General features: G+C 48.6%; 1 pseudogene; it reads left to right on the forward strand.

Moving 5' to 3' along the window:
- The first annotated feature begins 843 nt into the window (after positions 1-843).
- LOC142365478 (uncharacterized) overlaps positions 844-12,720 on the forward strand; it is a 44,332-nt pseudogene continuing 32,455 nt past the window's right edge.

Raw genomic sequence — 12,720 nt, forward strand, 5'->3', positions numbered from 1 at the left:
ACTGATGATCTCACAAAACATTGGGAATATAACTTTTCCTCTCCATCTGTGAATTCTCTTCATATCTGCAGCATTTGCACAGCATGTAATGAGTCTCCAGTGACCTTCAATGGATGAAAAGACAGAGCAGAAATATTTGGGGCAAGGGAGCATTTCCACAGCAGAGTGACTGAGTGCAGGGTAAACATGACAAATCCACACAAACTGACTAGAGGGGATGATGAGTATCACCTTCCCTTACTTAGGGCAAATGTATTTCATAAACAGATAATTAGTTTCCGGTTCTAGCACTTGCAAAACAACCCCCCGATCCTTGGTCATGGTGTCCTGGGCTTGGGCCTTGAACTCAGGTAGAAGGGGTGAATTTCTTCTCTCACTTTGGCCAGCCACATCTCTCTACTTGCCTCCTTAACCCAGGGCAGACAGTTTTATTTATTTTCATCTCAAGGCCATCATGCAATTCTCTGAGCAGTTAGGTCTAGTGCTCGCACAGAAACTTTGACTGGTTCAGAACATTGATACTCATCTATTCAGCTAAAAATGTAGAAACCTAGTAAGCTTTCATTAATGCTTCACTTCTTGATCTTCAAGACCCTAAAAAAAGTCTTAACATCCAAACCAAAGGACTGTACCACTTTATTGTACAGCCCTAGTAGCTGTGTGGGAATTTCGGATATGCTTGGGACTATCAAACCCTTGCTCTATTTTTGGTTTTCCTGAATGTGTCCAATTAAACCTTGGTGCAGGTGTAAATGCTGTGGAATTAATTTAGTTTTTTTAAGGTATCGCAATGCAAGGAGTGCAAATAAAACCTCCTCCCCCACCACAGCTACTGCAGCCTCCATGGCAATCACTACCAATAATGCTGCTCCTGCTACAGCCGCTGCAGCCACTCCACCTCCTGTAACAGTCCCTACAGCCACTCTACTTCCAGTAAGAGATGCTGCAGCTATTCCACCTGTGACAAGAGCCCCTGTAGCCATTCCACCTCCAACAACACCCCCTGCAGCCACTCCACCTCCAGTAACAGTCCCTGCAGCCACTCCATCTCCGGTAACAGACTCTGCAGCTACTTCGACCCTGATGACTGGCACTGCAGCTACACCAACCTTAGTGATTTCCTCTGCAGCCATTCAAACCCCCACAGCAGGTACCATGATTACTGAGGTGCCAGCGGTATCGGTCGCCCCTGCAGCCAAGAGGGAATACAAGGGAAAACCAGATCAGGGAGATGGCACATCACCATCATCGACAGAACCAAAGATAATTATCTGCTCCTTATCCCTGGAGGAGTTGCAAGATATAAAGAAAGATTTTAGCCGTCATGGAGGTGAGTCACTTACCACCTGATTGGTTCGATGGTGGGATAACGGGGCTGACTGATTGATAGTTTTGACTTAGACGGCAGTTAGGATCTCTGGCCAGAGAGGGTGGCATTGATAAGGTGATTGGGCAAAAGGCAGAAAATCAAAGCCTCTGGAGGAGAATCTCATGGGCAGTGAGGAGCAAGTATCCCTATAAGAGCGATATAATTTGCCGCCTAAGCAAATGGACCACCATGGAGAAAGGCATTAAGTATCTGAGAGAATTAGCTGTGTGAGAGATAATTCACAGTGACTCATAGACAATTGTAAATCCTGACCAAGTGCCATGCACCCAACCTTTATTGCAGAAGGTTGTGCAATGTGCACCATTGACATATGTCCATTTATTGGCAGTAATTAACTTACTACAAGAGGATGAGGAAGCAACTGTGGGTGAAGTGGCCAACAAATTGCGACGGTTAGAAGACAGTGTCTCTTCCCCCCTACAGGCCTGTGTCTCAGCAGTGGAAAAAATAACTATGGCAGTTGAGAAAAATGAGAACTTGTTACAAAAAATACTTGACAAACTCGACTTTCAATGTACAGGAGCCTGTGTCGGAGCCGTTAGGAGAAGACGCCCTTTTTTGGGATCAGCTCGAGGGAAACAGAACACGTCACGGGGTAACTTGTGGTTTTTCCTGCATGACCAGGGGGAAGATATGAGGAAACGGGATGGAAAACCTACTGCTGACCTAGAGGAACGAGCAGGTGAGTTAAAAATGAAAGTGCCCAAAAGAAAAGTTACTCGGGTTTCCAGTGGGCAGTTGTCCAGATAGGGTAGGTGGAATTCCTGTTCCTCCCTAACAGACTCGAATAAAAGGTATTAGAGGGGCCCTGCCTCTAGCGAGGAGGAGGAGAGGGACAACTGAGTTTATTGGACTGTGTGGATTCGATGGCCTGGTACGTCAGAACCACGTGAGTATAAAGCTTTGGTAGGCACTGGCGCACAGTGTACTATAATGCTATCGAATCATAAAGGAGCAGAATCAATCAGTATTTGTGGAGTGATGGAGGGATCTCAAGAATTATAAGTATTAGAGGCCGAAGTGAGCCTAACTGGAAATGAATGGGAAAAGCACCCTATAGTAACTGGCCCAGATGCTCTGTGCATCCTTGGTATAGACTACCTCAAGAGAGGGTATTTTAAGGACCCAAAAGGGTATTGGTGGGCCTTTGGTATAGCAGCTGTAGAGACTGAGGACATTAAACAGCTGTCTACCTTGCCTGGCCTCTCGGAGGACCCTTCTGTTGAAGGGCTGCTTAAGGTCGAAGAACAACAGGTGCCAACTGCTACCACAACAGTGCACCGACGACAATATCTCACCAACCGAGACTCCCTGATCCCCATTCAAAAACTGATTTGACAACTACAGAACCATGGAGTGATCAGCAATACTTGTTCACCCTTTAACAGTCCAATATGGCCAGTGCGAAAGCCTGATGGAGAATGGACACTGACAGTAGACTATTGTAGCCTAAGCGAAATTACACCGCCATTAAGTGCTTCCGTACCGGACATGCTTGAACTTCAATATGAAATGGAGTCGAAGGCAGCCAAGCGGTATGCCATCACTGACATTGCTAATGCTTTTTTCTCTATTCTTTTAGCAGCAGAGTGCAGGCCATAGTTTGCTTTTACCTGGAGGGGTATCCAGTACACCTGGAATTGATTACCCCAGGGGTGGAAACACAGCCCCACCATCTGCCATGGACTGATTCATACTGCCTTGGAATAGGGTAAAGCTCCAGAACAGTTGCAGTACATTGATGACATCATCGTATGGGGTGACACAGCAGCAGAAGTCTTTGAGAAAGGTGAGAAAATAATTTAGATCCTTTTGAAAGCTGGTTTTGCCATAAAAAGAAGTAAGGTCAAGGGACCTGCACAAGAGATCCAGTTTTTAGGAATTAAATGGCAAGATGGGTGTCGCCAGATCCCAGTAGAAGTGATTAACAAAATAACAGCAATGTCTCCACCAACTAACAAAAAGGAAACACGAGCCTTCTTAGGTGTTATAGGTTTTTGGAGAATGCACATTCCAGATTATAGTCACATAGTGAGCCCTCTCTATCGAGTGACTCGTAAAAAGAATGATTTTCAATGGGGCCCTGAACAATGACAGGCCATTGAACAAATTAAACGAGAGATTGCGCATGCAGTAGCCCTTGGACCAGTCCAGTCAGGAAAAGATATCAAAAATGTGCTCTACACCACAGCTGGAGACAATGGCCCTACCTGGAGCCTCTGGCAAAAAGCACCAGAGGAGACTCGGGGTTGACCCTTAGGTTTTTGGAGCCGAGGATATAAAGGCTCTGAGGCCAACTATACTCCAACTGAAAAATAAATATTGGCAGCATATGAAGGAGTCTGAGCTGCTTCAGAGGTGATCGGTATTGAAGCACAGCTCCTCCTAGCACCCCGACTGCCAGTACTTGGCTGGATGTTCAAGGGAAAGGTTGCTGCTACTCACCATACAACCGATGCTACCTGGAGTAAATGGACTACACTAATCACATAACGGGCTCGAATAGGTAACTCCAATCACCCAGGAATCTTAGAAGTAATCATGGACTGGCCAGAAGGTAAGAATTTCACAGTGTCACCAGAAGAAGAGGAGGTGACGTGTGCTGAAGGAGCCCCACCATATAATGAAGTACTGGAGAACGAAAAGCAGTATACCCTGTTCACTGACGGATCCTGCCGCCTTGTAGCACAACATGATAAGTGGGAAGCGGCAGTAGGGAGACCTATAGGACAAATGATAGAGGCTGATGAGGGACAAGGTGAGTCAAGTCAGTTTGCAGAGGTAAGAGCCATACAGCTGGCCTTAGCCATCGCTGAACGGGAAAAGTGGGCAGTACTTTATACTGACTCATGGATGGTGGCCAATGCCTTTTGGGGGTGGTTAAAACAGTGGAAGTGGAGGAACTGGCAATGCAGAGGCAAGCCCATCTGGGCTGCCCCATTGTGGCAAGATATTGCTGCCCTGCTAGAGAACTTGCCTGTTAAAGTGCATCATGTGGATGCTCATGTCCCTAAGAGTCGGTCCACTGAGGAACATCTAAACAATCAGCAGGCGGATCAGGCTGCTAAGATTAAAGTGGCTGAGGTGGATTTGGACTGGCAACACAAAGGTGAACTGTTTCTAGCTTGGTGGGCCCATGATGCTTCAGGTCATCAAGGAAGAGATGCAACATACAGATGGGCTCGCGACTGAGGGGTGGATTTAACCATGGACACTATTGCACAGGTTATCCACAATTGTGAAACATGTGCTGCAATCAAGCAAGCCAAACGGTTAAAGCCTTTGTGGTACGGGGGTAGAGGTTGAAATACAAATATGTGGAGGCCTGGCAGATTGACTATATCACACTCCCTCAAACCTGCCAGGGTAAATGCTATGTGCTTACAATGGTGGAAGCAACCACCGGATGGCTGGAAATGTATCCCATGCCTCATGCCACTGCCCAGAACACTATCCTGGGCCTTGAAAAGCAAGTTCTGGGGTGACATGGTACTCCAGAAAGAACTGAGTTGGACAATGGCACTCATTTTGAAAACACCCTCATAAACAACTGGGCTAAAGAACGTGGCATTGAGTGGCTATATCACATCCCCTATCATACACCAGCCTCTGGGAAGATCGAACGATATAATGGATTGTTAAAAACTACCCTAAAAGCAATGGGAGGTGGAACTTTCAAATACTGGGATAAACATTTGGCAGAAGCCACCTGGTTAGTTAGCACCAGGGGATCAATCAATCGACCTGGCCCTGCTCAGTCAGACCTTTTACATACCGTAGAAGGGGATAAAGTCCCTGTGGTGCATGAAAGGAACATGTTGGGGAAAACTGTCTGGCTTATTCCTGCTTTGGGCAAAGACAAACCCATTCGTGGGATTGTTTTCGCTCAAGGGCCTGGATGTACTTGGTGGGTTGTGGAGTCCTGGCTGGACGAGAGGGGACATAGCTTGGTGCGTTGAGCAACCCAGGTTCCGATCCGGAAGTGAGCCTTGGGAGCGGCTGACACGGAACCCTGCTGGGAAGGCAGAGCGACGAGCTCGGGACACTGGAGCAGGGGGAACGTCACAGTTTCCTGCCACACTGTCACTTCCTTCCTGCCACGCTGTCGTTTCCTGCCACAGTACTGTTTTCACATCGAGATGCAGCTCTGCACCAATCACAACGAGTTGCAGTAGTTTTGCCTATATATGGATTGGGGGTTTGACTAATCAGATGCTGTAATTGCTTTGCTATATAAACCTTGTTTTTGCTGACTAATAAAGGTGAACAATCATACTCATATTGGGGTCACATCGTTACAACGGATCCGTAACCCACGCCAACATTTGGTAGCAGCGGATGGATGGTTTCCCTGCAGAAGTCCCTGAGTCTGCAGTGAGCAGCTAGAGAGGGGGCGTGGGAACAACGGCTGGGAGGGTCCTGCCTGGGTGCAGACGCGCAGGGCAGACACGGACGGCCGACTCCCAGGAATTTTCGAGCCACACTGGGGCTGCCTGGCGCAGCTAAATTTTAACGTGGAGGCCGTGGTCGCAGGCATGGAGGTGGATGCTGCGGCAACGTTGCTAGTCGGTATTCTCTCTAAGAGAGGAATAGACGCAACGGCAAAGCAACTGATGAAGTTGATTAAACTGGGGCAGCGATGGGGTCACTTTGCGGATACCCCACTACTGTTTTCCATCTTGGAATGGCAAGAGTTAGGAGAGACAATGTGGGAAAGCACAATAACGGGGGAGGAAAAGGAAGAAAAGGAGATAAAAGCCGTCTGCGAGCTCTGGCGAACAGTATTACAGACCTTAAAAGCCATGAAAGCTGAACGAGAGGTGGCGTGTGCTGCAGCTCAGATGCTAGCTCTGGAACCCGCGAAAGATCACGCGCCTAAGCCTGGGACATTAGCACGGGTTTTCGGGCTACCTGCCGTTAGAGGGATGGCTGGGATCACTTGTGACACAATTGCCGAGATTCGGGTCAGTGCGGAGGGTGGTTCCGGTCTGGGCGCAGAGGGGGGTGGCCCACCAGAAGTTGCCGCTAGAGAGATCAACTTGAAATGCGAGCCGGATGCGGTAGTACGACCGCCCCTGGGGAGAGGGGAGGAGTCGGGCGTGGAAGTGCGACTGTCTTCCGGAAGAGGGGAAGAGCGGCTAGTACCACCCGCAGAGGGGGAGGGAGAAGGGGTGCGGCTTACGACATCGGCCCCTCCTGGGGCGCGGCCTGCAACATCGGCCCCTCCTCTCTATCCACCCTTGCCACCTTCCAGTGAGGTGTCTCCACTCCCGACGCCCTCTGATGGCGGCCAGAGCGAATTGCAAGGAGAAACAGCGTGTGATCTTTTGCAGTCAGTTTTGCAGAGTCTTCAAGACATGAGCTTGCAGTTCCAGCATATGTCAATCGTTGCCAACCCCCCCCACCGGGACAATGAGGCTTCCTCTCCGAAATGTTTAGCTGGGCCTCCGGCACCGATCACACCTGCCCGCTGGAGCAGTGTTATAAGAGATGCCATCCTAGATGGATAGTGGAACGTTGCCACATGTATGGGAGGTACACAAGCCTTAGCCTGTCCTGTGGTACAGGTTAATGGACAAAGCAAATGGGAACCACATGACTGGAAGATTTTGCAATAGGCCCGTAGCACCATAACACAATATGGGGTGAAGTCTGAGGCCACTCGACAAATTGTTACCTGGATTTACTCCACTGACCTGATGTGTCCACATGACTGTTGAAGTTTAATGCGATTGTTACTCACCCCTACTCAGTTCTTGTTGTGGGGAGCAGCATGGGCACAACGGGCTATGGATGAGGCGATGCGACATCAGGACCAGCAAGATTCTTATCATGGAGTAACAGTGGACATACTTACCGGACAAGGAATTTATGCTAGCCTGGAACGGCAATTGACCTTCCCCGCCCATGTGCTTCAATTGTCAGCACGTCTTGCCCTGGAAGCTTTCCTTGCACTGCCTGGTTCGTCCGCTCCATCTTTCGGAACTGTAGTGCAAGGAGCCACTGAAACTTACAGCAACTTCATCGACCGGCTGTATAATGCGTTAATGAATCATCCAGATTTAAATGAGGAAAGCAAGCAGCAAATGTTTCGTGTGTTAGCCTTTGACAACGCCAGTAAGACTACAAAACAGCTTCTGGCAGGTCTGCCGCGAGGGGCAGGAGTTGAAGATATGCTGTCCAGGGTCGAGAGGGCTGGAGCACAAAAGCAACAGGCGACGGTCGCTGCTGCCGTGCAAGGCGCGGTCAGAGAAGTTGTCCAGCCACTTGCAGCTGCAGTGCAACAAAACAGTCCTCTGCAGGTGCAATCGTCAGTCCGCCATATTTGCTATCGGTGTGGGGCAAAGGGGACGTCAGACGTTGCTGCCATGGCGCCGTCTGGTGTGAGAACTGTCAAAAGGATACCCATGCCACAAAAGTATGTTCGGGAAACGAGAGGAGGAGCGCGGACAGAGGCCGCGTGTGGAAACAAATCAATCCTCCGAGCAAAGCAAGAGCTTTTCACAACAGCCTCAGGCCGCAACCAGAGGCAGCTTGGGAATCGACTTGGAGACCACAATAGACGTTGTCCTTAACGACACAACCGTACATGAGATCCCTAGCAATGCAGTCGGGCCAAGGATTAATTCAAACGGCAGAATGAAAGGTCTTTTAGTGGGACGTTCTTCTGCCGGCGTTAAGGGACTACTAATTGTTCCTAAGGTTATTGATGTAAACTATGTGGACCAGATTCATATTATGGTTTATACTCTTTGTCCTCCTTTGTTTGTTCCAAAAGGCAGTAAGATAGCGCAGGTTCTAGTGATAGGCAGCTCAGTCAACCATTCTTTAGCAAAGACTTCCCGTGAAAACCGAAGTCTTGATTCCACAGACCCTGCAGTTTGTTTCACTACGAAGATGGACGATCGGCCTAATATGCGCGTTGTGTTGAGTCAGAAAAATGCATCAGTACAAATCTATGCCATGCTAGACACCGGAGCTGACATCACAATCGTAAGTATGGGTGTTTGGCCGGAAGAGTGGCCACTAAGTGTTCCCACAACGGCTATCGCAGGTGTGGGGGGACACTCTGCTCCCATGATGAGCCAATACCCTGTGCAAATAACCTTTCCTGAAGGGCAGGAGGTCAGTTTAAAGGTCTATGTCATGCAGCTGCCCGAAACTCTTTCAGCCCTAATTGGCTGCGACGTTTTGAGTCAAATTGGAGTTGTACTAACTACTACCCCTTTTTAGTTATGGGCACTGGTGAGCAGTCGCCCAACCCACCGCTAACCTGGCTTTCCAACGAATCCGTGTGGGTTGACCAGTGGCCCATGACGGAAGAGCGACTGCAAATAACAAGGCAATTGGTAGCAGAACAACTCGCTGCAGGCCACATCAAGCCTTCAGTCAGCCCATGGAATACCCCCATTTTCGTCATTCCGAAAAAGAGCGGCAAATGGCGCCTCTTACATGACCTATGTAAGATTAATGAGCAGACGCAACCCATGGGAGCCGTACAACCTGGAATGCCATCACCTGCTATGCTTCCGTCGGGTTGGCAGGTGATCATTGTTGACCTAAAAGACTGTTTTTTCACTATACCTTTACATCTGCGAGACACTCAACGGTTTGCCTTTTCGATACCGGTAACCAACAAAGCAGCACCTTCAGAGCGATATGAGTGGGTTGTCTTGCCACAAAGCATGAGAAACTCACCCACGCTGTGTCAACTTTATGTGGCTTGGGCCTTAGCTCCACTCAGGGAGCAATGGCCGAATACAATCATTTATCAATACATGGATGACATCCTCTGCTGTCAACAGGAAGCATTCAATGACGATTCCTTGACACAGCTGAGTACTGTTTTAGCCAGCAAGGGCCTTGTTATTGCCCCGGAAAAGGTTCAGCGATCTGCACCATGGAAGTATTTGGGGTGGCGCATCTCTGACACTAAGATCCAACCACAAAAGGTGGAGTTAGCGACAAATTTGCGCACACTGACTGATGTACAGACTTTACTTGGAGATATCCAGTGGGTGCGCAACTGTGCTGGTATTTCCAATGCTGACATTGCACCATTGACATTACTACTACGTGGCTCACATCCCAGCACAGCAGTCACCCTATCACAGACGCAGCAAGCAGCTTTGCAACACATCGTACAGAAGCTTCAAACAGCCTGGACTGCTAGGCGATTGCTAACCCTACCTGTCTCCTTGCTTATTTGTAACCCTGCTGAGTCACCATATGCCCTTGTTTGTCAGTGGCAAAACAAGAAGGGGGAGACTCATTCCTGTACAGCATCGTTGAATAGTCCTGATTTTGCCACTGACAAGCCTATTAGGGGCGATGATCCATTTTACATACTAGAATGGGTGTTTTTAATTGTGCAGCCAAAGACTAGTACACAGACACGATCAGAAGCTGTGGGAGAGCTAATCAGAAAAGGTAGGACGAGGATAGTGGAAATAGCAGGGGAAGAGCCGCAGGACATCAGTATACCGGTCAAAGCAGCAGATTTGGAATGGTGGTTGAGGCATGCTCTACCCATACAGGAAGCTCTGTTAGGCTATGGTGGGAGGATACATTCCCGACAGCCGCAAGGGAGATTGTGGCAGTTCTTGAAGCATAATCTATGGCTTGAGAAATCCAGAGTTCAGGAGAAGCCGCTGGCTGAAGGAATCGCAGTGTATACAGATGCAGGCAGGAGGCTGCGTAAGGCAGTTTGTGTTTGGCAAGAAGGGGGCCAGTGGTGTCATCATACGATACAAGGACAGGATGGAGATTCGCTGCAAATTTTAGAGTTGACTGCCGTGGTCTGGGCTTTAACTAATTGGTTAAATGAGCCTTTAAATGTTGTAACTGACTCCCTTTATGTAGCCGGGATAGTGCCTCGAATACCGGATGCCTCGCTTAGGGAGGCAGTCAATCCTAGATTAGGCAAGCTGTTTATCCAGTTGCGGACCGTACTGTCTCAACGGGCCGTACCTTGTTGTGTCATTCATGTACGTAGCCACCAATGGGATCTGGGACTAGGGCACGGCAATCAGATTGCTGACAACTTAGTCAGTCCCGCATGCCCTATGCCTCCAGTAGACAAGTTTCAGCAGGCCAGACAGAGTCATGAGAATTTCCACCAAAATGCGAGAGGTCTGCGAAGGCAATTTGGACTGACAGAGAATGAGGCTCGTTATATTGTACAGGCCTGTCCTAAGTGTGGAAACCAAGGACCAGGTATAGGCCAAGGGGTAAATCCAAAAGTACATGCATGTCACAATAGACACCTTTTCAAAAATGGTATGGGCCACTGCTTTACCTGGGGAGAAAGCGCAACACGTTTGTAAACATCTGCTTTTGTGTTTCGCAGTGCTGGGGGTCCCTGAAGAAATTAAGACCGATAATGGACCTGCCTATGTCAGTCAAAAGCTGAGATCATTCTTGTTGACGTGGGGAATTAAGCACACCACGGGAATTGCGCATTCTCCGACAGGGCAAGGCCTCATAGAGCGCACTCATCGTGTGCTGAAAGACTACTTAGATAAACAGCGAGGAGTTGAAACAGAAGCGCAATCAAGGTTGCATCGAGTTCTTTTTACTTTAAACTATTTGTGCCTTATGGGTGATCAGGAGGCACCGCCTGTTGTGGTGCACCACCTGAACTTAAAATTCAATAGTGCAACGACTTTACCGCGGTTTAAAGTGATCTATAGAGACCCGACTACTGGAGAATGGGCTGGACCCGTACCAGTGATATTTAACGGTCGAGGTTATATGTGTGTTTCCACAGATCGCGGTCCAGTCTGGGTGCCTAGCCGAGCCGTGAAGCCTGCTTTGAATCAGCAAGACAAGTTAGCCGAGGAGCAACAAGCAGACTCTCACGAGCAGAGCAATCAAGTAGAAATAACCTGAATAGAGGGAAGAGTATATGAGTGGTTACCAGGAGGTACTTGTCACCGATACCGCCTGTGATGTTTTGTAAGATCTGTAAGCCTCGGGTTTTATGTAATTGTTACACTTGCTAACCATAGCGGCGGCGGCGAATATCGTTTGCGAAGCATCGGTGTGATCAGTGCCTTTAATAGGGCGCAGCGTAGCTCGCGCTTTAATTGTTACAAAGGTCAAGACAAAAGGGAGCGATGCTTATCTCTGTAGCCGCTCGAAGTGGGTAAGGTTAGCAAACCAGAGAGCTAAAACCGTAAGGGTAAGTAGTTCTTTTAATATAGCCAAAGTAAGTTAGTGCCTGCTGTTTGGACCGTCCCCAAAGCGGAGGGGGAAAGACGAGAGTGCGATGCTTACATCAGCTTTGAAGGGAATGGCGGGAAAACGAGTGGTTACCCTGTTAGCCGTACTGTTTACATGTTGTCAGATTATGGTAGGCGAAGAAACCCTTTACCGCATTGAGCCCCGACAAAATCTATGGGTTACCTGGGCGAACAAAACGGGCCAATCAGCATTCTGTTTGTCTCTTGCTTCCACAACAGAACCTTTTCGCACCTGTCTAATAGGAGTACCTAGCTATAATGTTGCTCATTTTGCTAATTATAGTGCAGGCAGATGTACAAATGAGATTCAGGTGAGTAGTTGCAGTGCCAAACTCATACAAGGTCTGAATCGCACATTGCCCTGGGATCCTCAAGAGTTGAACTTGCTAGGGTCGATGAGGATAGGTAACACGACCAAAAACTGGACTCAAACTTGTTTTGTATTTGCAGGGCCTGCTATTGCTAGGCCTAACCATCGCCATTTCTTCAACCAGTCAGTGTGGGCCAATGTCACTCCTGTTGCTTCTTATTATGACTATCAGGGCCACTCTAGAGCTGTCACCTTCTGTGGTACCAATGATACGAACAAAAGAAGCCTCCAAAGTCTGGGTGCCTACGGGATGGAAGGTGGTTCTCCCTTGTGGAATAATGCTACACCTAAAGCCTTGCCTCCTGACGTGTTTTTAATCTGTGGTGACAGGGCATGGCAAGGAATTCCTCGTAACGTCTATGGCAGCCCATGTTACTTAGGTCAGCTGACATTGCTAGCTCCAGATCAATAGTGGTGGAAGAAGGCAACAACTCGTCCCAAACAAGGTGTTATGGGTCTTCCTCCTAACTGCGATGATCGAATCACTCTCCCAAGTACCACCGAGCGAGTATTTCTGGCATTATTGGTGCCCGGTGCCGCCGCCGGTGCAGCGTTAAATCAGCTAGGGAAATTGACATGCTGGGCAGAGAAGCAAGCCAGTGTTACCACAAAAGTCTTGCAATCCCTGCTAGAAGATCAGAGTAGTCTACGACATGCGGTATTGCAAAATAGAGCCGCAATTGATTTTTTACTGCTGGCCCAGGGACATGGTTGTG

Source organism: Opisthocomus hoazin, chromosome W, assembly GCF_030867145.1.
Source record: "Opisthocomus hoazin isolate bOpiHoa1 chromosome W, bOpiHoa1.hap1, whole genome shotgun sequence".
In the NCBI taxonomy this organism is placed as follows: domain Eukaryota; kingdom Metazoa; phylum Chordata; class Aves; order Opisthocomiformes; family Opisthocomidae; genus Opisthocomus; species Opisthocomus hoazin.